Raw genomic sequence first — 22,715 nt, 5'->3', positions numbered from 1 at the left:
TCCACCCACCTCGACCTCCCAAAGTGCTGGGATTACAGGTGTGAGCCACCACACCTGGCCAACATCTTTTCATACTGCATATCAAGGGTGCCAGCAAGGATACTTGGGGTCATGTGAGAAGGATTTTAAAGAAGCTCCCACTAGCAAGGTGCGCAATGGGCATCAGTAAGAATAACTGCAATGCAGTGAGAGTAATCGTGCCACTGCATTCCAGCCTAAGTGACAGAGCCAGACCCCATCTCAAAATAATAACAATAATGATAATAATAATAACTGCAACGGACTGAAAGTATGTAATTAAGTCTGTGAGTTCATAGTGGTGCCAGAAGAAATGAAAGAAAAACTGCTTGGTAACCATTGAAGGAGCTGACATTACCAAGAAAGAAGAAGCGTTCTTGTGTCTCCTGGTAGAAGTACACACCACCACCTATGACGCAGTCTTGCCAAAAACTTGCATCTGACTCAGATCAAGCCTCTGACTCTACCTACCAATTCCCCATGACACACAAGGCACAGAGGAACACCTTAAGTGACACTGCGGGAAATGCAATCTGCAAAGTCCATCCCGTGGAAAGCTCTGTAGGATAAACACGCTGGTTTCTTCAATAAACAAATTTCAAGAAAAAAGAGATGGAGAGGGAACCCATGCATTAAAAAAGACTTTGGGGCTCCCCATCTAGGAATATGAAGTAGACACACTTTTCCCTATGTCTCCACTAAGTACAGCTAAAATCCCTGCACACTAGGCATCAACAGAAGACCCTGGAAGGAGGAGTGAAGAAGGCAGACCCACTAGAGCCCAGAGAGTGATGAGTTGTGAATCCTCTGGTTTTCTTTTTGCTTCATACATGCTTATACTTGGAGCCAAAGAAACTAACCACATGGAAATGCTAATGGTCAAAGACAAAAAAAGGTCAACACCCCTTCACACCTATTATGATGGCTATTATTTTAAAAACAAAGCAAAATGCACGGATGAGAAGGTAGAGAAACTGGAACCCTATGCACTGCTGATAGGAATGGAAAATAGTGCTACCGCTATGAAAAATGCCATGGAGGTTCCTCAAAACATTCAACAATTGCCCTATGGTTCAGCAATTCCACTTCTGGGTATAAATACCAAAGAATTGAAAGCAGAGACTTGAACAGAGACAGGATGTTCATAGCATTATTCACAGTAGTCAAAAGGTAGAAGTCACCCAAGCGTCCATCAATGGATCAATGGGTTTAAAAAAAGGAGTCTCAATACAATGGAATTATTATATGATTCAGCTTTTTAAAAGGAAAACAATTCCGACACATTCTACAACGTGGGTGAACTTTGAAGATATTACGCAAAGTGAAATAAGCCAGACACCAAGGAATAGATATTATGTGATTCCACTTATATGGATACCTAGAGTAGGCAAATTCATAGAGACAAAGTAGAATGGGGGCTGCTGGTGTCACCGGTGGAGGGTGTCCAGGTTCTTGGTGTCTTGAACAAAGAATTGGACAAAACACACAAACAGAGCAAGGAAAGAATGAAGCAACAACAGCAGAGATTTATTGAAAGTACACTCCACAGGGTGGGAGCGGGCCTGAGCATAGGGTAGGGGCTCAAGAGCCCAGTTACAGAATTCGTGGGTGTTTAAATACCCTCTAGGGGTTTCCACTGGCTACTTGGCATACGCCCTATGTAAATGAAGAGGATGAAGTAAAGTTATAAATTCACTGACTCGGCGTGCACCCTATGGAGAGGATATTTCCTGTCATAGCTGAAGTGTGAATCAGCCAGCCTTATGTTCCCTGCCTCCAGACCCTATTTTCCTTCCTCACTGGGGAGGGGGAATGGGGAGTGTGTATTAAATGGGTGCAGAGCTTCAGTTGGTTAGATGAAAAGTGTCCTGAAGTGGGTGGTGGTGATGGTTGTGCAACAATGAAGTGCATGTACTTAACGCCTCAGAACTGTACACTTGTAAATAAACTTTGTCATGTATGTTTGATCCTCTAGGGATTTCCATTGGCCAGTCTGTGGGGGGTTCATGGAGGCCTCTGATCAGGGACACTGGAGAGGGACATGACTGAGAGCCAAGCCCCTTGGGGGATCTGAGGGGAAAGGTGTTTCAGCAGAGGGAACAGAGGTGGGTGCTGGCTGTTCACAGAGCTGCCAGGGGAGGGGAGGCATGGGAACAGAGGGAACAGGAGGTGCCCCCCAGAGGGTCCTGGTGGCCTGGGCAGGACTCTGCATTTTATGTGAAAATGGAAAGCAGTTGGAAGGTTTTGAACACAGAATTGACATGACCAGACTTAGGGTTTTTCAAAGATCAGTTGGCTTCTCTGGAGAAGAGGTTGCTGGGAGCAAGGGGTGAAGCAGGGGCCGTGGCCCGGGGGTGGGGGCTGAGGTTGGGTACAAGTGTGCAGGAGCTGAAGAAGGACTAGATTCTGAAGATGCACAGAAGGGAGTGCTGCCAGGATATGCTGGGGACTGGATTAAGGGAGAGGAACAGGCGAGGGACAGGAGTCGGGGATGCAAAATTTTGGATCAACCACTGGAAGAATGGAGAAGGTGAAAAGGAGGACTGGGAGGGTGCAGTGATGTGAGCAGGCCCCCTTTTGGGGGCATGTTAAGGTTGAGAGGGCTCTGAGAGTGGCGTCGTCAGGAAAGCGGGGGATTTAGAAGTTGAAGTCAGGGGAGCGTCTGGGCTGGAGGAGACGCCACTATGTAGATGATAGTAAAGCCATGAGGACCAGCTGGGGCCCTGGTGAGTGCGAACAGAGAGGTCCATGGTGGAGCCTGGGGGTTCTGCAGTGTTGAGAGGCCACAGAGAGGAGGAGGAACCAACAATGCAGACCATGAGAGAGAAGCAGAGATCTGCAAGGGCCAAGAGAGGGGCGTTCAAAAGCCAAGTGAATAAAGTATTTCAAAAAGGCAGTGACCCAATAAATCTAATGAGAATAAAATGAGGCCCAAGAATCTGCCGCTGGATTTGGCAAAGTGGAGGTGTATTAGTCCATTCTCACACTGCTACAAAGAACCACCTGAGACTGGGTAATTTATGAGGAAAGAAGTTTAACTGACAGTTCTGCAGGCTGCACAGGAAGCGTGGCTGAGGAGGCCTCAGGAAACTTACAAGCATGGCGGAAGGTAAAGGGGAAGCAACGACCTTCTTCACATGGCGGCAGAAGAGAGAGCAAAGGGGGGACGTGCCACACACTTTCAAACCACCAGATCTCGTGAGAACTCACTCGCTATCACGAGAACAGCGAGGGGGAAATCTGCCCCCATGATTCAATCGCCTCCCACCAGACCCCTCCCTGACACGCAGGGATTACAATTCGAAAAAAGATGTGGGTCAGGACACAAAGCCAAACCATATCAGGAGGTGACTGGAGGGAGCCCTTGACAGAGTGGTATGGACCAAAGCCTGATGGGAGTGGGTTCCAGGAAGGATGGGAACGCTGAGTGTGAGCACGAGCACTTCGTGTTTTGCTTTATAAAGAGGAGTGGAGACTTTAACAGTATTGAGGGAAGTTTTAGGTCAGGTAAAGAGAGGACTCAGGTTTTTTCAATGGCAGAATGACAGCAGGTGTACAGAGGGATGAAAATAGCCCGGTAGAAAGGGAGAAAACTGACCATGCAAAAAAAGAGTGATGTCTTCCAGCAGGCAGGAGGGAGGAGATTGGGCACCAGAGGGCAGGGGCGCCAGAGCTGGGTCTGGAGACGAAGAAAGGAGGGAGGCTCTGCTGGACACAGGCTGAGGGGTATGCGGTTCTCTGCTGGTTGCTTCTGTTTTCTTTGGGAAATGAAAAGCAGGGTCATCCACTAAAAGAAAGGAGAGAGAGGGACAAGGTGTAGAGAGAAAAGACATGCACGACTTACATTTTCACCTTTGCACATGTGTCTCTTTATCTCCAAAGGGTACATTCTTAGCAACGGAATTGCTGGGTCAAAGGGAAGGCACATTTTAAACTTGACCAGCATCACCAAACTGCTCTCCACAAAATAACAAGTGAACCGGCAAAGCTCATTATTTCATCTCCTTTAATCCTTGGCATCTGTACTGGGTTCGTGGCGGTCTTTGAAGGTGTTCTGACGAATGTTCTGGTTACCGTGCACTTTGCACTCACAGCCTGTGGAATCTGCCTGGTACAGCTTGACAATATTATTTAGACTTGAGCAAACAGAAAAAGACAATGAAATTAAGCCACCAAGGGTGAGTTGTGTCTTCATGCCACGCTTACTGCTTGTTTCACCTTGGGCAAGTTATTCGACTTTCCTTTGCCTCAGTCCTCTCATCTATAAAATGAGATGGTAATAGTCTGCAGCACCTGGAGCAGTCCTGAGGAGGAAATGGGCTAAACGCTGCTGACTGGCTCATGGTAAGTCCTGAGCAAATGTTATTATTATTATTATATTTTTAACCAGAACTCAGCACAAATAAGAGGAGAGAATTCAGCATTAATTTTTGCTCAATACTCTCTTTGACCCATGTTTTCCCCCAGGCGTTCTAGGGAACATTACCAGTTCCAAGGACGTGGGATGTTAATAGGGACATTGAGGGACAAAAAACTAAGAGGAGGTTAGGTTTCCTTATTGTAGTAAGTTAGATTAAGCAGCTTCTCCTTTAGTATCCCTCAAAGCCTCTTGGATGAACTTTGCTTCCAAGACAGGTTCCTGCTGACGACTATTTCCCCAAATCCACTGACAGGCACACCTGCTCCTCTAGAGCCTGGCCCGCGGCCAGGGTCCCACAAATGCTGTCTGAGAAATACTCCAGAGATCACACAGACGGGGCCTGTGTCCTCCCTCCTTGGCTGCGGTTCCTCCCTGGTGGCAGACGGTGGCTCCCAAGGGTGCTGGGTTAGCGACTCCAGCCAGGAGCAGGGGTGCAGCCATCACCTGCCCCACCTGGGAGGCTCCTTGCCAGCTTAGCCAGATGCAGTGATTGAAGGGGCACAGGTTGCCCACCCCAGTGGGCTGAGCCTGCACCCTTGATGTACGAGGTTGCCTGGCACAGGTTGGCTTGATGACTGGTGACGGTCCGGGCTTGTCATGCTACGCATACATTGGATGAGGATGCAGCACAGGAGTCTGGAGTTTGCACCTTCTTGTCCACATGTGATTTGGGCAGATTCATTTTCACTCTGATATCTCCCCGTGCAAGTCAGGGGAAAGCCCAGGCATCCCCTGCCTCAAGGTGGGGAATGAAATGCATGCTAGAGGGGACCCCAATAATGTGCTCTTCCATTTGGAAGAAGCAGGAACAATGGCTACAGTCATTTCTTGAAGTCTGTGTCAGTTGGAATTTGCCTGGAATATGGTGGCACTGGCTGAGAGGGGGTGGTGGCTCCTACTCGCATGCTGGCGGGAGTCACCTGGAACTGACCCTAGAGCTTTCTGAGCCTTGCAAAAGAGCCACAGGTAAAGACACGAGGCTGAATTGCGAGGCCCTAGAAATGGGCAGGACTGCCACCGAGGTTAGAGCCAGATCCAGATCCAAGAGTTGCTGAGAAGCCAAAGGTGTCAGTGTCTCCAGACAAGACACTGAGCTGAGCTCCAGAAGGTGCTCCATAGACGCTGGTGTGAGGCTCAGGGAGGAGGAACCCACACAGCCCTGGGCAGACCTTTGTCCTGGTGTGACTGACCCACCAGCTCAGGAGGAGAGCAGGCAGGGCCTCCTCCTCACAAAGGCTGATCCCTCTGTGTCAGGGACACTCACCACACCTTCCTGCACTCCTGTCAGGTGCCGGCACTTTCCAGCATGGCCTTTAATCCTCAGAACAATGCTGCCAGGTGGGCAGCGGCTTCCTGTGAAGAAACCACGGGCAGAGAGCTGGGGAAAGTTGGCGTAGTCACATGGTACATGAGGAGATTCGTCTGACCTGGGGCCTGGTCGGCCGAGGTGCTCAGCACCTCCAGGCCACACCGGCCTCTGCGGAGATGGGGGCAGGCCCTGCAGGCTCCACTGTGCCCCCACCAAATTCCTGTGTTGAAGTCCTAACCCCCGGCGCCTCAGAAAGTGACTGGATTTGGAGTAGGGTCTTTAGAGAGGTGATTAAGTCAACATGAGGTCAATAGAGTGGAACCCAATCCAACAGGACTGGTATCCTTGTGAGAAGAGGAGGTTGAACACAGACTCACACAGAGGGAAGGTGAGTGAAGACGCGGGGAAGATGGCCATCCACAGGACAAGGAGAGAGGCCTGGAACGGATCCCTTCCTCACGGCCCTCAGAAGAAGCTGCCCCTGCTGACGCCTTAATCTTGGACTTTGGCTTCCAGAACTGCGAGGCAGTGACGTCTGCTGCTTAAACCGCAGGCTGTGGAGCTGTGTCATGGCAGCCGAGTGGACTAACACGGCCAGAGCGCACACCGCGCAGGGCGATGGCGCCAGGACATGTCGGGAGACTCGGGCCCTCAGAGACAGATGTTTGAACAGAAACATCACCAAACCAGGACAGGATGAGGACAGCAAGTTTCTGGAGGAACTAGCCTTGCTCTGAAACCAAGATTGGGAAACATTGTCACCGTTGGCTGTGGCAGCCCTGTCCAGCTGGTTCTGAGCCGGTGCTTCCAGGAGTGGGGAAACAGCAGGGCCCACACTGCCTGGTAAATGACTTCCCACCTTTCCAGGTGGGCATGACCAGAAGTGAGTGGGAGGTAATATGACCCCTCTGTTACCATCCATGATAAGCTGTCACAGACAGCCACCCAATGTCCTCTGCTTAGCTTGGCAGCGTGAAAGGAGCACTGGATGAGGAGTCTGAGAGGCTAGATTCTAGCTCAGTGGCCCAAGTGTGGAGTCCAGCACCATCTGAGCTCCAGCTTTGATACCCGTGACTGAGGAAAATCCCTGTTCCTCTTGACTTCACAGTTTCTCTGTCAAATAATATCATTTACTATTACTATACCTCCAGCCAAAAGGATTATAGGGGCTTGTAATAAAGACATAATAAAATCATTCAAGAAAGCATAAAATAATGGACATTAAAGAAAGAAGGGAAGAGATGGTTGTTATCCTTAACAACACAGACTAAGCCCCAAATTTAGCTCTGAGCATCCTGGCAGTCAAGTGAAAAAGGGAAACACTTTCAAAAGTAGGTAAAAAAATGTTTGAAGTTTAGAAGATACAGTCTTCTTTTAAAGTAAAACATTGTACAGAATTTAAAATGATAATTTTCTTTCAATGTGTACATTCCAAACATGAAGAACAGAATCCACGGCCAGGCTCTACACTCAGATTTCCTACATTTCTAGATGCTGTAGACTTCCTAGATTTGTATAGCTTAAAATAGAGGAATTTATCACTGTTGTCTCTCTCCAGTCACAATCTCATGTTCTAGGCAAATCCAGTAAACTTTCCCCTTCCTCTCGTTATGGAAATAGCCTCTGCACTTTTTTCTAATTATAAAAGCAGTACTTGCTCCTAGTAGAACGTGTATAAAATACTGAAAAATAGAAATGAAAATTTAAATATCCACAGTCCTCCAGCCCTCATCCCTTCCAGATAACTGCCATCGATGCTTCTTCACTAGGCTCCATTCCCACGTTTTCTCTGTCTTCTGAGTTTCCTGTTGTTTCTTGACCCACATAGTTGAGGTTGCCTCAACTCTAGAAGTTTTGGTTCCTGGTAAATACTGTGTAGGAGCACCTAGAATTACCAGATCTTCAGCTGACTCAGAGCTCATTTTCCTTAAGATAAAAATTGAGCAACAGGTTTCTGCCGCCTTTGCTCTGTCCACCCACGTGAGCCTTGGGTCCACAGCTGTCTCTGCAACAGGAGCGCTGCACAGCTGGTCCAGAGTATCACTCCAATTCCCACCACCCCCCTATGTGAGCTCTACTTTGCAGATGGTAAGAGCCCCTGGTGGAGTGAGAACTGTAGTGTGATCCACTGTAACTTCCTTCACCCATTATTCCTACTGTCTCAGTGAGTGTTTACCTGGAGACAGGGTGAGCTTTGAGAAAGATGTCTCATCACCATGCCAAAAAAGCCTCCTGCACCTCTCAGAATTTCCTTGTCCTTTTCTATTTCACCCCGTGAAATTCCACCAAAGGAGGTTCACACACATTAACACGTGTCATTGAGAAATTCCATCCTAAGAGAAATCTGCTGCGTGGATCTTGTGTGGATTGTGTCATCACACATATTAGCTGCGCCATGGGAGGGGTCGCCATACTTAAGGGAGCAAGGGACATCATTTTAGAACTGAGTAGAGGGAAGATATCCTCTGTGCGGCTCTGCAAGGAAAGTCCACAGAGCCCCCTCGGTTTGCTGGGTCCCCGGGACACAATGATGCAGTGGGAGGTGCCTGAGGCTCTGCCTGCTTCACCGGTGCCAGTGTAGACCCCCTGCCTGTGGAGTCCAGGTTCTCAACCCCCTTTTCCGCCAACCTCCATCACTTGAGCAGGTCACCTTCCTTGAGTGTATGTGGGACATAAGGAACTTGCTCTCCATTTCCTGAGTTGTCCACATGGCAGTTGCTCGCTCTTCCTGGGCCACCACACACTTCCCTGGGGCCAGCGCTTGGGACTCCTGGAGTCAGAGGAAGCGTCTACCTCAGTGTGGCAGGTGGTGGGTCCCTTCGTTCCCCACAGCCCCCACAGCAGCCTGTGCCTGTGCCTCCCGTGTACCTCTAGGGAGGGGCAGTGGCCATGATTGGCGGGAGGTCCTCAATCCCAACAGGGCACCCAGAAAGCTAGCCTATCTGGTCTCAGGGGCCCGCTCTGAGATATCCCAGTTCTGACCATGCTGCTGTGACCTCAACTCTACTGTCCTCTGACAGAAAGTGGGTCCTTGTACAAAGCTCCATGTCCCTAACCATCACAAGCCATGCATGGAGCACAGATTCCCCCGTCAACCCATGATGCTCTTGCCAAGTTTTCCAGAGCCTGGTCCTCAGAGCTTGCCTCACCTGACCAGCAGCAGTGTGGGAGCCAAAGCTTGCTCCGCCCTGTGTACCATCCTTACTTGGCTGCACACCCCTCCTTCCTCCTTCACACCACAGCTCTTCCTCCTGTGCTGCTGTCCAGCATCTTGTTTCCCGGGTCCCCTGGGGTCAGTGCTCACTTCTTGTGGCTTGCCTGATCTCATTCATATGCTGACCATATGACGATGTCCTTCATCTGTGTGATGACTATAATGACACCCATCATCTATGTGATGACGTCCATTGTCTATGTGTGGACTACATGATGATGATCATCACCAATGTGATGACAGTGATGACATCCTGAGCGACAGAGTGATGTCCATCATCTGTGTGATGACGTTGACAACATCCATCATCTGTATGCCGACTATATGACTACATTCGCCATCTCTGTGATGACCCCCCTCCATGTCTATGCTAACTATATGTTGACATCCATCATCTAGGTGATGAATTTGAAATGCACATCTCTGGCACAGACCTCTTGAAACTCCGAACTGTTACGTCTTCCTGTCTACTTAATCACTCCACTTGAAAATGGACTCAGATCTGAAATTCCACATGCACCAAAGCAAATCACTCAACAAATGAAGCCTTTCTTGGCCCAGCTGATGTCACCAGCATACAAGGATGAGGTATGTGGAAAAAAATTGGCTATACAATTGTATACAGTGGGACCAAGGTCACACAGCTAAGAGGCGGGGTTTGAAACTATGAGCTTGGCTTCAGAGTCTGCATGTGTATCCATCGCATGATTCTTCCAAATTCAAGCCATCCTAAATACTCCTTGCTGCTTCTGTTCCTGGTTATAAATCACGAAACTGGTACATACTGAGAGAGCCAGAAAGGAAATTCAAACAAAGGCCAAGACACCGCTTCTTCTGGAGCTTAAGATTCTTATATGTGCTTGACTCTGATCTATGTGTTTCTCTATTTTTTTTTTTTTTTTTTATTTGAGACGGAGTCTCACTCTGTCGCCCAGGCTGGAGTGCAGTGGCCGGATCTCAGCTCACTGCAAGCTCCGCCTCCCGTGTTTATGCCATTCTCCTGCCTCAGCCTCCTGAGTAGCTGGGACTACAGGCGCCTGCCACCTCGCCCGGCTAGTTTTTTGTATTTTTTAGTAGAGATGGGGGTTCACGATGTTAGCCAGGATGGTCTCGATCTCCTGACCTCTTGATCCGCCTGTCTTGGCCTCCCAAAGTGCTGGGATTACAGGCTTGAGCCACCACGCCCGGCCTCCTCTATTTTTTTATTATACAGAACTTCAAACATATGAAAAAGAAAGGCTGGGCATGGCACTTATGCTTATAATCCCAGCACTTTGGGAGGCTGAGGCAGGCAGATCACTTGAGGTCAGGAGTTCAAGATCAGCCTGGACAACATAGCAAAACCTCATCTCTAAAAATACAAAAATTAGCCAGGTGTGGTGGTATGCACCTGTAATCCCAACTACTCAGGAGGCTGAGGCAGGAGAATCACTTGAACCCAGGAGGCAGAGGTTGCGGTGAGCCAAGATCGCACCACTGCACTCTAGCCTGGGCAACAGAGCGAGACTCCGTCTCAAAATATATATATATATATGTGTGTTTGTGTGTATATATGTATAATATACGTGTATATATATGTGTATCTGTATTATATACGTATATATACACATAAATATAATGAAATAAACAAAAAAGAGACAAAACTGTCCAATGCCTCCCCGTGAACCATCCAGCTTCAGCCACACTCAGTGCTTAGCTAGGTCCCCTGCTGTGTGACTTGAAGCCTACCCCAGACGTCACCTCATTCCATCCCCTCATATTTCAAGGCATATCTAAGAGATCAGGATACTCGCTAGACTTTAAAAATTCACAGTTATCCCCTGATGTCATCAAACCTCCAGCCAGTGTTCTCTCCAATTGTCTTTTGATGCATACTAATTTTTTTCAGTTTTCTCATCAGTGCTCATATTTTGAGTGGGTATTTCTTTTAAGCCTTTTCTAACCTATAAATTTCCCTTCCACCTTCGAGTTCCCTGAAATGTATTTGTTGAAGAAAATGGGGTGTTTGTCCTATGGGGTTTCCTGCTGGGTTTCTCAGATGGCATCTCTAGAGTGTGTATGTCTCTCTCTCTCTTTTTCTCTTTGTAGACAGTCTCACACTGTCCCCAGGCTGGAGTGCAGTGGTGTGATCTCAGCTCACTCTGAGAAACCTCTGCCTCCTGGGTTAAAGCAATTCTCCTCCCTCAGCCTACCAAGTACCTGGGATTACAGGCGTAACCACAACACCTGGCTAATTTTTTGTAGTTTTAGTAGAGATGAGTTTTCGCCATGTTCCCCAGGCTGGTCTTGAACTCCTGACCTCAAGTGATCCACCCACCTCAGCCTCCCAAAGTACTGGGATTACAGATGTGAGCCACCACGCCTGGCCAGAGTCTGTCTCTTAACACTTTCCTCTCTCCTTTGTATTTCCTATAAATGGATCATTGGATCTAGAGGCTTCACCAAATTTAGATTTGGATTTTTTTGGCAAGATTACTGATAATATTGGTAGATGGTGCTGTAGTCTTCCATCCAAAGGCAGATAATGTCCTGTGGGGCTGCTATGATGTTTGATTCCATGATTACAGGCTGCAAAATAGTGATGTCTGCCTCTACCTAGTAACTGGAATACTCCTGGTGAGGAAAAGTTCCCCTTATCTATACCATTTGGTCAGCCACCAGTACAGCCACCACAGGATGAATTATAAGTGCTTTCCTTTAATTTCTAGTTTGCAAAACAATGAGTCAGTTCCCTGCATCTCCTGCAGCGACCAGTTTGTTTTTCCCTTTTGTGCCAGAATGAACTTAATGGATTTAAACATATCCGATGTGTTGCACTGAGTTATTTTTGTTGATGTTTAAATGGTCTCGTCTTGGCCAGTGGGTGCTTCTCCAGGTTGCTCCTGGGCCCTGTTGTCTTGACCCTCACGGTCTTTGAGAACATCTTTGCTATTGCATATGATATTGCAGCTCATCTTATACATTTCCTGGCCCAAACATGGACTCAGCTCATTCTCCAAGGATTCCAGAGTCTTTTTTAAGTTAGAAATTTGCAAGGCACCCTCTGGACATGGCTGAGGGTTGGTCATGGATTTTAAGCTTTTATAGTGGAAGAGCTAGGAAATACAGATCTGTAAAGTACTTCTGGCCGGGTGCAGTGGCTCATGCCTGTAATGCCAGCACTTTGGGAGACTGAGGTGGGCGGATCACCTGAGGTCAGGAGTTCAAAACTAACCTGGCCAACATGGTGAAACCCCATCTCTACTAAAAATACAAAAATTAGCTGGGCATGGTGGCAGGCACCTGTAATCTCAGTTACATGGGAGGCTGAGGCAAGAGAATCGCTTGAACCTGGAAGGTGGAGATTGCGGTGAGCCAAGATCACGCCATTGCACTCCAGCCTGGGCAACAAAGAGCAAAACTCCTTCTCAAAAACCAAAAACAAATTCTATTAATTTTTTTTATAAATTCATGACCCCAAAACCAATTATGCAAGAAAACAGATGTTAAAAAGTCTAGGCTGGGTGTGGTGGCTCACGACTGTAATCTCGGCATTTTGGGAGGCTCAGGCAGGAGGATTGCTTGAGCCCAGGAGTTGGAGACCAGCCTGGGCAAAATGGCAAAACCCCATCTCCCCAAAAAATACAAAAATTAGCCAAGTGAGGTGTTGTGTGCCTGTAGTCCCAGCTGCTCAGAAGGCTGAGGTGGGAGGATCAATTGAGCCTGGGAGGTGGAGGCTGCAGTGAGCTATGATTGTGACACTGCACTCCAGCCTGGGCTAAGGAGCAAGAGCCTAACACAAAAAAGAAAAAGAAAAAAAAAAAGTCTAATTTTTGTGCTTGTTTTCATTATTCTTCTCTACTCCTTATATAAAACAAATTTGAAAGGTTCTGAATTCTCCTTCCATTTGTTTTCCATATCATACACACATTCATCTCCTCCATTCTTGGCTCAGTGGTGGCACACTGTCCCCACTTAGCACTCCACCTGATGGACATTTCTCCACAGTAGCTGTACATGTCACTTTGCATCTGAAAACCTGTCTTTGTTACTGGAAGCACAGTAATTTACCCAACTGTTGAAACAGTTGAAACATTGCTTCTTTCAGAGCAAAGAAAACTAATGTCACATTTTCAAGGAAGCATGCACCGGTGTATGCAGTGGCCTTGTGCAAATTGACCCCTCTGGGTGCTCTCTGCGGCTTACCATCTCCCAGGCAACTCTCCTTCCCAGGCGGGGCCCACATGCCTATATCTGGAATCAGTGTTCGGCCGTCCTGTCTGACTCTGATGTGCACTGAGTCATCGTGTAAAACCTTCACACACTTCCCGGGTCTGTCAGATCATGGAGCAAAGTCCCCTTGTAAAGGAAGGGACGATTCTGCTGAGGCACAAGATGAATTGCCCTCTTGCCTTTCAAGGAAGGCTGTGGTGCTGAGTTGGGTGGAGGATACTTGTTCTACCTGGTGGGCTCCCCAACATGAAACACCTGAGCCAGAGACCCAGCATCCCCTCCCCATCCACTCTCTCAGTCAGGCTGCACTCCAGGGTCCCTTAGGGGATGCAAATGCCACTGTGCCCAGCCTTTGTGGAGGGGCTGCTACATGCGGCCGTTGTGAAGACAGGTTGAACTGGGATTTTATATTTTTTGTGGGGAAAAGAAAGAGATCAGCCTGTTACTGTGTCTATATAGAAAGAAGTAGACATAAGAGACTCCATTTTGTTCTGTATTTGAGATGCTGTTAATCTGTGACCCTACCCCCAACCTTGTCCTTGCAAGAGACATGTGCTGTGGTAACTCAAGGTTTAATGGATTTTGGGCGTGCAGGGTGTGACTTTGTTCCTAGAAAAGCTAGGTATTGTCCAAGGTTTATCCCCATGTGATAGGATGAAACAATGTTGCTAAAAGGTTTATCTCAAGGCACAGGATTTTCCTTTAAACTTATTCATGTCACAGAGATCCTTGTTCTTACGTCTTACTGCTGATTTCCTCCCTAAAAACGATCCTATTGTCCTGCCACTCCCTTATCTTTAAGATGGTAAAGATAATTATCTATAAATACTAAGGGAACTCAGAGGCCGGTGCCGGCGTGGGTCCTCTGTAAGCTGAGCGCCGGTCCCCTGGGCCCCCGCTTTTCTTTCTCTATACTTTGTCTCTGTGTCTTATTTCTTTTCTCAAGTCTCTCGTTCCACCTAACGAGAAACACCCACAGGTGTGGAGGGGCAGGCCACCCCTTCATCTGGTGCCCAACGTGGAAGCTTTTCTCTAAGGTGAAGGTACGCTGGAGCGTGGTCATTGAGGACAAGTCGACGAGAGACTCCCGAGTACGTCTACAGTCAGCCTTGCGGTAAGCTTGTGCGCTCGGAAGAACCTAGGGTAACAATGGGGCAAACTAAGAGTAAATATGCCTCTTATCGCAGCTTTATTAAAATTCTCTTAAAAAGAGGGGGAGTTAAAGTCTCTACCAAAAATCTAATTACACTATTTCAAACAATAGAGCAGTTTTGTCCATGGTTTCCGGAACAGGGAACTTTAGATCTAAAAGATTGGGAAAAAATTGGCAGAGAATTAAAACAAGCAAGCAGGGAAGGTAAAATCATTCCGCTCACAGTATGGAATGATTGGGTCATTATTAAAGTAGCTTTAGAACCGTTGCAAACAGAAGAAGATAGCGTTCCAATTTCTGATGTCCCTAAAAGCTGTGCAGTAGATTGTGAAAAAGAGGCAGGGATAGAATCCCGGAAAGGAAAGGAAAGTTCACACTGTGAATGTGTATCAGAGCCGGCTATGGCTCGGTCAACGCAAAATGTTGACAATAATCAATTACAGGAGGTAGTATATCCTGAAACGTTAAAATTAGAAGAAAAAAATCCAGAATTAGCAGAGCCATCAGAGTCTAAACCACGATGGCCAACTCCTCTTCCAGCAGCTCAGATGCCTGTAACTTTACAACCTCAAATGCAGGTTAAACAAGTACAAACTCCAAAAGAAGATCAAATAGAAAAAGATAGAGTTTCTGTCATGGCAATGCCATTCCAAATGCAGTGTCCACAATATCAGCCGGTAGAAGATAAGACCCAGCCGCCAGTAGCCTATCAATACTGGCTGCCAGCCGAACTGCGGTATCGGTTGCCCCCAGAAAATCTGTGTGGACAGCCAGGAACATTTCTAGCGCCACAGGGCAGGGCGCCATATCCTCAGCCGCCCACCATGAGACTTAATCCTACAGCACCGCCTAGTACACAGGGTAGTGCGTTACATAAAATTATTGATGAGGCAAGAAAACAAGGAGATATTAAGGCGTGGCAATTCCCAGTAATATTAGAAGCAAGACCACCTGGAGAAGGGGCCCAAGAGGGAGAGTTTCCCGTAGCTGAAGCCAGATATAAGTCTTTTTCTATAAAAATGCTAAAAGAAATGAAAGAAGGAGTAAAACAGTATGGACCCAACTCTCCTTACATGAGAACATTATTAGATTCCATTGCTCATGGACATAGACTCATTCCTTATGATTGGGAGATTCTGGCAAAATCCTCACTCTCACCCTCTCAATTTTTACAATTTAAGACTTGGTGGATTGATGGGGCACAAGTACAGGTCCGAAAAAATAGGACTGCCAATCCTCCAATTGACATAGATGCAGATCAACTATTAGGAATAGGTCAAAATTGGAGCACTGTTGACCAACAAGTAATAATGCCAAATGAGGCCATTGAGCAAATCAGGGCTATCTGCCTTAGGGCCTGGGAGAAAATCCAAGACCCAGGAACCGCCTGCCCCTCCTTTAATACAATAAGACAAGGCTCTAAAGAGCCCTACCCTGATTTTGTAGCAAGACTTCAAGATGCTGCTCAAAAGTCAATTACCGATGAGAATGCCCATAAGGTCATAGTGGAATTGATGGCATATGAAAACGCCAATCCTGATTGTCAATCAGCCATTAAGCCATTAAAAGGAAAGGTTCCCGCAGGATCAGATGTAATCTCAGAGTACGTTAAGGCCTGCGATGGAATTGGAGGAGCTATGCATAAAGCTATGCTTATGGCTCAAGCAATAACAGGAGTTGCTTTAGGAGGACAGGTTAGAACATTTGGGGGAAGATGTTATAATTGTGGTCAAATTGGTCATCTAAAAAAGAATTGCCTAGTCTCAAATAAACAAAATGTAACTACTCAAGCTACTACAAGAACAGATAAAGAGCCACCTGGCCTATGTCCAAGATGTAAAAAGGGAAAACATTGGGGTGATCAATGTCGTTCTAAATTTGATAAAAATGGGCAACCACTGTCGGGAAACGAGAGGAGGGGCCAGCCTCAGGCCCCGCAACAAACTGGGGCATTCCAAATTCAGCCCTTTGTTCCTCAGGGTTTTCAGGAACAACAACCCCCACTGCCACAAGTGTCTCAGGGAATAAGCCAGTTATCACAATACAGCAATTATCCCCCGCCACAAACGGCAGTGCAGCAGTAGATTTATGCACCATACAAGCAGTCTCTCTGCTTCCAGGGGAGCCTCCTCGAAAAATCCCCACAGGGGTATATGGCCCATTGCCTGAGGGGACTGTAGGACTAATTTTAGGAAGATCAAGTTTAAATCTAAAAGGAGTTCAAATTCATACTGGTGTGGTTGATTCAGACTATAAAGGCGAAATTCAATTGGTTATTAGTTCCTCAATTCCTTGGAGTGCCAGTCCAGGAGACAGGATTGCTCAATTATTACTCCTACCTTATATTAAAGTTGGAAACAGTGAGATAAAAAGAACAGGAGGGTTCGGAAGCACTGATCCAACAGGAAAGGCTGCATATTGGGCAAATCTGGTCTCTGAGAGCAGACCTGTGTGTAAGGCCATTATTCAAGGAAAACAGTTTGAAGGGTTAGTAGACACTGGAGCAGATATCTCTGTCATTGCTTTAAATCAATGGCCAAAAAATTGGCCTAAACAAAAGGCTGTTACAAGACTTGTCGGCGTAGGCACAGCTTCAGAAGTGTACGAAAGTACAATGATTTTACATTGTTTAGGACCAGATAATCAAGAAAGTACTGTTCAGCCAATGATTACTTCAATTCCTGTTAATCTATGGGGTCGAGATTTATTACAGCAATGGGGTGCGGAAATCATTATGCCCGCTCCATTATACAGCCCCACAAGTCAAAAAATCATAACTAAGATGGGATATATACCAGGAAAGGGGTTAGGGAAAAATGAAAATGGCATTAAAGTCCCAATTGAGACTAAGAAAAATCAAGAAAGAAAAGGAATAGGGTATCCTTTTTAGGGGCGGCCACTGTAGCGCCTCCTAAACCCATTCCATTAACTTGGAAAACAGAAAAACCGGTATGGGTAAATCAGTGGCCGCTACCGAAGCAAAAACTGGAGGCTTTACATTCATTAGCAAAGGAACAATTTAAAAAAGGACACATTGAGCCTTCATTCTCACCCTGGAATTCTCCTGTATTTGTAATTCAGAAAAAATCAGGCAAATGGCGTATGTTAATGGACTTAAGAGCCGTAAATGCTGTAATTCAACCCATGGGGCCTCTTCAACCCGGATTGCCCTCTCCGGCCATGATCCCAAAAGACTGGCCTTTAATTATAATTGATCTTAAGGATTGCTTTTTTACCATTCCTCTGGCAGAGCAAGATTGTGAAAAATTTGCCTTTACTATACCAGCCATAAATAATAAAGAACCAGCCACCAGGTTCCAGTGGAAAGTACTACCTCAGGGAATGCTTAATAGTCCAACTATTTGTCAAACTTTCGTAGGTCAAGTCCTTCAACCAGTTAGAGACAAATTTTCAGATTGTTATATCATTCACTATATTGATGATATTTTATGTGCTGCAGAAACGAGAAAAATTAATTGACTGTTACACATTTCTGCAAGCAGAGGTTGCCAACGCAGGACTAACAATAGCATCGGATAAGATCCAAACCTCTGCTCCTTTTCATTATTTAGGGATGCAGATAGAAAGTAGAAAAATTAAGCCACAAAAAATAGAAATAAGAAAAGATACTTTAAAAACTTTAAATGACTTTCAAAAATTGTTAGGCGATATTAATTGGATTCGGCCAACTCTAGGCATTCCTACTTATGCCATGTCAAATTTGTTCTCTATCCTAAGAGGAGATCCAGACTTAAATAGTAAAAGAATATTAACCCCAGAGGCAACAAAAGAAATTAAATTAGTGGAAGAAAAAATTCAGTCAGCGCAAATAAATAGGATAGATCCTTTAGCCCCACTCCAACTTTTGATTTTTGCTACTACACATTCTCCAACAGGCATCATTATTCAAAACACTGATCTTGTGGAGTGGTCATTTCTTTCTCACAGTACAATTAAGACTTTTACATTTTACTTGGATCAAATAGCTACATTAATTGGTCAGGCAAGATTACGGATAATAAAATTGTGTGGTAATGACCCAGACAAAATAGTTGTTCCTTTAACCAAGGAACAAGTTAGGCAAGCCTTTATCAATTCTGGTGCATGGCAGATTGGCCTTGCTAATTTTGTGGGAGTTATTGATAATCATTACCCAAAAACAAAAATCTTCCAGTTTTTAAAATTGACTACTTGGATTTTACCTAAAATTACCAGACATGAGCCTTTAGAAAATGCTCTGACAGTATTTACTGATGGTTCCAGCAATGGAAAAGCGGCTTACACAGGACCAAAAGAGCGAGTAATCAAAACTCAGTATCAATCAGCTCAAAGAGCAGAGTTGGTTGCAGTCATTACAGTGTTACAAGATTTTAATCAACCTGTTAATATTATATCAGATTCTGCATATGTAGTACAGGCTACAAGGGATGTTGAGACAGCTCTAATTAAATATAGCATGGATGATCAGTTAAACCAGTTGTTTAATTTATTACAACAAACTGTAAGAAAAAGGAATTTCCCATTTTATATTACTCATATTCGAGCACACACTAATTTGCCAGGACCTTTAACTATAGCAAATGAACAAGCTGACTTACTGGTATCCTCTGCATTCATAAAAGCACAAGAACTTCATGCTTTGACTCATGTAAATGCAGCAGGGTTAAAAAACAAATTTGATGTCACATGGAAACAGGCAAAAGATATTGTACGACATTGCACCCAGTGTCAAGTACTACACCTGCCCACTCAAGAGGCAGGAGTGAATCCCAGAGGTCTGTGTCCTAATGCATTATGGCAAATGGATGTTACCCATGTACCTTCATTTGGAAAATTATCATATGTTCATGTAACAGTTGATACTTATTCACATTTCATATGGGCAACATGCCAGACAGGAGAAAGTACTTCCCATGTTAAAAAACATTTATTATCTTGTTTTGCTGTAATGGGAGTTCCAGAAAAAATTAAAACTGACAATGGACCAGGTTATTGTAGTAAAGCTTTCCAAAAATTCTTAAATCAGTGGAATATTACACATACAACAGGAATTCCTTATAATTCCCAAGGACAGGCCATAGTTGAAAGAACTAATAGAACACTCAAAACTCAGTTAGTTAAACAAAAAAAAGGGGGAGACAGTAAGGAGTATACCACTCCTCAGATGCAGCTTAATCTAGCACTCTATACTTTAAATTTTTTAAACATTTATAGAAATCAGACTACTACTTCTGCAGAACAACATCTTACTGGTAAAAAGAACAGTCCACATGAAGGAAAACTGATTTGGTGGAAAGACAACAAAAATAAGACATGGGAAATAGGGAAGGTGATAACCTGGGGAAGAGGTTTTGCTTGTGTTTCACCAGGAGAAAATCAGCTTCCTGTTTGGATACCCACTAAACATTTGAAGTTCTACAATGAACCCATCAGAGATGCAAAGAAAAGCGCCTCCACGGAGAGGAGCACCATTGACTAACGAACAATCGAGCACCATTGACTAACGAACAAGCCTTCATCACCATGGCACATTTATATAGAGGAAAAGGGAGGGAGAACGTTGCGGGAAGTCAGGGACCTTGAACGCAGGGACTGGCTGAAGCCACGGCAGAAAAACATAAAATGTGAAGATTTCATGGACATTTATTAGTTCTCCAAAATTAATACTTTTGTAATTTCTTATGTCTGTCTTTACTTTAATCTCTTAATTCTATCATCTTCTATGTAAACTGAGGAGGATATATGTCACCTCAGGACCCTGTGATGATTGCCTTAACTGCACAAATTGTTTGTGGAGCATGTGTGTTTGAACAATATGAAATCTGGGCTTCTTGAAGAACAGGATAACAGCAATGTTCAGGGAACAAGGGAGGCAACCTTGAACTGGCCGCCGGTGAGCCGGACGGAACAGAGCCATATTTCTTCTCTTTTCATTATGCAAATAGGAGAAATATCGCTGAATTCTTTTTCTCAGCAAGGAACACCCCTGAGAAAGAGAATGCGCTCTGAGGGTAGGCCTATAAACGACCCCCTTGGAGGCGTGCCGCCTTTTACGGTTGAAGCCGAAGGGATGAAATAAGCCCCGGCCTCCTGTAGCGCTCCCAGGCTTATTAGGACGAGGAAATTCCCACCTAATAAATTTTGGTCAGACAGGTTGTCTGCTCTCAAACCCTGTTTTCTGATAAGATGTTATCCATGACTATGCATGCCCAAAAATTTTAATTTTAACACCATCCTGTGATCTCATCCTGCCTCCACTTGCTTTGTGATATTCTGTTACTTTGTGAAGTATGTAATCTCGGTGTCATGATGACAATGGTGGTTTGGTTGAAAAGAAAAGGGGGAAATGTGGGGAAAAGAAAGAGATCAGCCTGTTACTGTGTCTATATAGAAAGAAGTAGACATAAGAGACTCCATTTTGTTCTGTATTTGAGATGCTGTTAATCTGTGACCCTACCCCCAACCTTGTCCTTGCAAGAGACATGTGCTGTGGTAACTCAAGGTTTAATGGATTTTGGGCGTGCAGGGTGTGACTTTGTTCCTAGAAAAGCTAGGTATTGTCCAAGGTTTATCCCCATGTGATAGGATGAAACAATGTTGCTAAAAGGTTTATCTCAAGGCACAGGATTTTCCTTTAAACTTATTCATGTCACAGAGATCCTTGTTCTTACGTCTTACTGCTGATTTCCTCCCTAAAAACGATCCTATTGTCCTGCCACTCCCTTATCTTTAAGATGGTAAAGATAATTATCTATAAATACTAAGGGAACTCAGAGGCCGGTGCCGGCGTGGGTCCTCTGTAAGCTGAGCGCCGGTTCCCTGGGCCCCCGCTTTTCTTTCTCTATACTTTGTCTCTGTGTCTTATTTCTTTTCTCAAGTCTCTCGTTCCACCTAACGAGAAACACCCACAGGTGTGGAGGGGCAGGCCACCCCTTCATTTTTAAGAGGACATTTAGAGTTCAGCTGTGGAGTTATCTTTTTCAGCCTTAGAGTGATGCGTGCTTTCCAACTAAGAGGATTTGATATGGACTTTTGATCATAAAAAAACTGGATGTGGGAGAGTCTTTGAAAGTCTCCTAATCGGGGGTACTCAACACCCCGCTCCCATGCCCCAGCCCCCCACGGGGTGCAAACAGAAATGTCTGTGGACATTTTTGGTTGTCCTGATTGAGGGTGGGAGTGCTACTGTAATCCTGTGGGTGGAGGGCTGGGACACTGCTGAACATGTCACAGTGCACGGGACAGCTCCCACAACAGACAGTGATCCGTCCAGGATGGCAGTACAGCCACAGCAGAGAAGCCTCCATCTAAGCGCTTGTTGGTCAAGGGGTGACCTGCAGCCCAGCAGCCACGAACAGACAAGCACTTAGGAGCTTGCGGGCAGAGGGTCCTCGTCCACACCCAGAGCGTGACGTCTACATTCCGACAAGCCCCAGGGGATTCCTCTGCACATTAGGGTGTGAGAATCACTGCTCCCTTTGACTCCATTGCCAAGAGGGGCCTGACAGCAAAAGTCAAGTGTCCCACCTGAACACAAGGCTTCAGAGAAGCTCTAACTAGCCAGCTTATTGAGCACCTTCAAGATTGTAAAGAATGATCTGCCCTGATGAAGACACAGAGGCGCTGGAGAATGTGTGGAGACAGAGGCCAGCAGCATTTTCATTTTTAATCTCAAGAAGATTCCACAAACCTGTCAGTAGCAGGTGCCAGCGTTTTGAAGCCCCCTTACGGCTCTTGGTGGCAACACTTGCTGGCCAGTTACAGGGGGCATGGCTTTGAAGCCCTCCACCCACTGCCCTCTGTGGTGTCCTGGTACCTGACTAACCTGCCCAGGAACAGAGCTTCACCAGGACAAAGAAGAGGTCTGGTCCTCACTCCGGTTCTCCTGGGGCCCAGCCCCGTGCCTGACAACCAGTCAAAGCTTGGCATCCATTGGACAGATGGACGTAGGAAAAGCAGGGAGAGGGGGGTCCTGGTCTCTGACCCCAGATGCCCCGAATGAGGAGGGAGATGTTCTCCTTCACATGGGAAAATGGCCACCTAGCTCCCGAGCCGGCTGTGTAAGGGGGCAGGCACGTCTGAAGGGGTCTGGCCTCTGTGCGGTACTTTCCCACCTGCAGAAAACCAAGTCTGAATGCTTTGGCTTCTCCATCGTTTTATTTTAATTGATTTCTTTTTTTCTTGAGACGGAGTTTTGCTGTTGTCGCCCAGGCTGGAGTGCAGTGGCACCATCTTGGCTCACACACAGCCTCCACAGCCAAGGGGCCTGGAGTTCTGGCTCTGCATGTGTGGAGTGTAATGCCTTGGAGCCATGAGCTTATCTCCCCCTAGGAAATGGAGGTAGAAAGAGCACCTACTTATGAGTTTACTTTCCTGTGAAGAGTGAGAT

General features: G+C 46.0%; 1 long non-coding RNA gene across 1 annotated transcript; it reads left to right on the top strand.

The window, feature by feature from the left end:
* The first annotated feature begins 14,161 nt into the window (after positions 1-14,161).
* Positions 14,162-21,170, top strand: LOC135968139 (uncharacterized). The gene is made up of 2 exons (XR_010582648.2): positions 14,162-14,287; positions 19,541-21,170. It is a non-coding gene; the product is annotated as an uncharacterized lncRNA (long non-coding RNA).
* The last annotated feature ends 1,545 nt before the right edge of the window (positions 21,171-22,715 follow it).

This window comes from Macaca fascicularis, chromosome 17, assembly GCF_037993035.2.
Source record: "Macaca fascicularis isolate 582-1 chromosome 17, T2T-MFA8v1.1".
Classification (NCBI taxonomy): domain Eukaryota; kingdom Metazoa; phylum Chordata; class Mammalia; order Primates; family Cercopithecidae; genus Macaca; species Macaca fascicularis.
The sequence above is the reverse complement of the archived record's forward strand: the minus strand, read 5'-3'. Positions and strand labels throughout refer to the sequence as shown.